This window comes from Artibeus jamaicensis, unplaced genomic scaffold (assembly GCF_021234435.1).
Source record: "Artibeus jamaicensis isolate MK-2021 breed Jamaican fruit bat unplaced genomic scaffold, CSHL_Jam_final contig_240, whole genome shotgun sequence".
In the NCBI taxonomy this organism is placed as follows: Eukaryota; Metazoa; Chordata; class Mammalia; order Chiroptera; family Phyllostomidae; genus Artibeus; species Artibeus jamaicensis.
In genome coordinates, this window is record NW_026521506.1 from 12189053 (window position 1) to 12192453 (window position 3401).

A 3401-nucleotide genomic window follows, 5' to 3' on the forward strand; every position below is an offset into this window, starting at 1 on the left:
CTATCTCACACCTGTCAGAATGGTTATCATCAATAAATCGACAAACAAAAAGTATTGGCAAGGATGTGGATAAAGGGGAACACTTTTGCACTGTTGGTGGGAATGCAGAGTGGTGCAGTCACTGTGGAAAGTAGTATGGATGACAGCTAAGGAGGGAGGGTAAGGGTGGAGAGACTGAGCAAAAAAGGAAAAAGGACTCATGGACATGGACAACAGTGTGGTGATTGCTGGGTGGAGAGGAGTAATAAGGGGACTAAAAGATCATGTAAAAAGCACAATAAAATGTATTTAAAAATTAAAGAAAATATAATGTGCTAATACTTAATTTTGACATGAATTTTTTCTTGCCTGTGAAACAAATATAGAACTTTGTGTATTTAGAGGAGTGGAAAGACATACACCAAAGTGTTCTCAGTGATTATGAAAACTTATGGTAGTGCTTTTGTCATAATCAGCACATGGGTATTTTCCATCCTTAGCAAGCACCTTATAGTTACTAATGAGAATGTGGTTTTCAGACTGATCTCTAACAGATAAATAGTACTAAACACATACCTGCACTCCCAATAAAGTCATTGGAAAGCAATTGAAGACCATTCAAAAACATGGGATAGTGCTTGCATTGCAAATGGTAAATGAAAGCATAAGGCAAGTCTCTAAATAACCTCTGATTTAAATTCATATATAATGCCATGTGGGGCCTTGTGTGGCATATAATGAAAGGTATGTAGGCCCTCCTCTTAGGCCCCAGTCAAACAGCTGGTAACATTTTAACACATAAGGCCTAGCTCTTTGCCCCCAAAATATGGAAATCTTGAGAAAGGTAGAGATGAACCAAGAAAGGACACGTGGATTTGTACTTAACGATGCTCTCCTGGCTGAATTCCAAGCATTTCCTTTTTGTTGTTGAGGTCTGGATCCTTGAGATTTATCCCCTCCCAGAAGCAGACAACCTGATAACTTGGGAAAATGCTAGATACACAATACTGAGTATCTAGCATTATTTTTTTAATTTTTAAAAATTAAAAGAAGAGAACTATGAAGACTAGGCCTAGTGGAAATCGAATTCTTGCAAGGAGAAAATGTCTGATAAGATGGGTAGTTTTAGGCCTCTGTATGGTTTCAGATGAAAACCAAAGCAAAAGTGCAGCAGTGTAAGCAGGTTTTCTCAAGGTGAGCAGGATGCCTGGCAGTCATATTTCCTGGTGTCTTTACCTCTTGCACTCCCAATAAAGTCATAGGAAAGCAATTGATAGCATTTTTTCAGATAGGATGGGCAAGTGAAAAGGGCCTGTGAAGATAGAGAGAAAGTACCTGTTGATATAGCTGATGCACTACTGCCATAGTGAAGAAATAGTTTTAAAACAATCTATGTTGCTATGGCTTCGTTTCCATGAGACCCATTCTATGGAGAGGTTAAGCAGGACCTGACCCCAGATTCCTGACTTTCTGGGCATTCCTGTCTTTTCTGAGTTATTCCAGGATCTCTGACTAAAGGCCTGATTGATTCTGGTATGATAAAAGTGAGGTCCATGTGTAGGAGATGGCCAGTGGGGAGGCAGGACTGAAACACTAGCTGCCAGGAAGTCCTGGCAGGAGAAGTTGTCAGGTGAAGTTTGGTTTCCTCCCAGAGTGGGTAGGACTAAAGGAAGCCTCTAGGCTCTCTGGTCAATTGCAATTACCAAAACTAAAGCAGAAATAGAAAAAGAGTTGGGGGAGAAAAAACACAGAGTATCAAAAACTGTAGGAAATTTTCCAAAGGTCTAATTTATTTCTATTGGAATCACAAAAGAAAAAGTGAAGTAATATTTAAAAAATAATCACAAAATTTTTTAAATTAGACCTTTATCCATTACCATTTATACCCCCCTTATACTCTTCTACCTCCCCCTCCACCCTTCTTTCTGATAATCACGATAGTGTTGTCTGTGTCTGTGAGTTTTTTCTTTGCTTAATCCCTTCAATTTTTCCACCCAGTCCCTCAACACTTCTCTCCTCTGACAGATGTCAATCTTTTCTCTGTATCTATGAGTCTATTCCAATAAAATTAATAAAAAGGAGACCTCAAACCACAGATCTAATAACCTTAGAAAATCTCAAGTAGTTTAACACACATAAAAACATACCAAAATACATCAATAGTAAAACTCCTGGGAAAAAAAGATAAAAGAAAATCTGGAGGGCAGCTGAACAGAAAAAAAAGATAGTCCCTGGAAAGAAAAAAAATTAAAATTCATAGCAGACTTGTCAGACATTATTCAAGCTACAAAGAAATACAGTGACATCTTAATAGTACTCAAAACAAAACAAAAACAAAGTGATTAACGCAGAATTTTATAACATAACACATGTCTTTCAAAATAAGGAGAAATATTTTTCAGACAAACAAAAACTTAAAAAAATTATTATCAGTGGACTTTCAATACAATAGTTATTAAATAAAACCCTTCGAGAAGAGGGAATGTAATAATCATACAGTCAATTGGGATTGACACACAAGAAATGGAGGGCTATAGAATTTGTTAAATAAAAATAAAACAAAGGATGTTTTTCTTATTTCTAATTATTTTAAAATATACTTGACTGTCTACACAAAAGCAATAGTATATATAAAAGGTATGATGGAAGTGCAAAAATGGGAAGCAATAGTATATTTTCATGGATGCTTATACTACATGAGAAGCAATATATTATTTAAAATAAGACTGGGATTAATTACATATATACATTCTTAAACCCTGAGTCAATCACATACAAATTTCAAAAGAGATATAACTAATGAACTAGTGATAAAACTGGAATCATAAAAATATCAGTTATTCAATAGAATTTCAGAAAAGATGAAAAAAGTAGAAAAATAGGAAAATGATTAGCAATAATTACATTGAATATAAATTATCTAAATATTCTGTTTAAAGACAAATTTTCAAACTCAAAGACATTAAAATACATGGAGACTGAATAATATGTTATTAAATAATACATGTGTTAACAATGAGATCAAGAAAGAAATCAAAAAGTATCTGGAAACAGTGCTAGCTTTGGCAGTACATATACTAAAACTGAAATGATACAGAGAAGATTAGCATGGTCCCTGAGCAAGGATGGCAGGCAAATTCATGAAGCATTCCATATTTTTGAGTGTCAGGGGGAAATGGAGACAACTGTACTTAATTAAATAACAATAAAAATGTGAAAAAAATAAACAACACACACACAAAATATCTGGAAACAGATGAAAATGAACACACAACAACCCAAAATTTATGAGACACAGTAAAGGCAGTCCTGAGAGGGAAGATCATAGTAATACAGGCCTACCTAAAAAAGACAAAAACATTTCACATAAACAACCTAACCCTACATCTACAAGAACTGGTGAGTAGAATGAAGGAAATAAC

General features: G+C 35.0%; 1 non-coding gene across 1 annotated transcript; it reads left to right on the forward strand.

Annotated features, from left to right (window-relative positions):
- Window positions 1-3032: 3032 nt before the first annotated feature.
- Window positions 3033-3139, forward strand: LOC119050192 (U6 spliceosomal RNA). The gene has a single exon (XR_005082698.2). It is a non-coding gene; the product is annotated as a U6 spliceosomal RNA (small nuclear RNA).
- The last annotated feature ends 262 nt before the right edge of the window (window positions 3140-3401 follow it).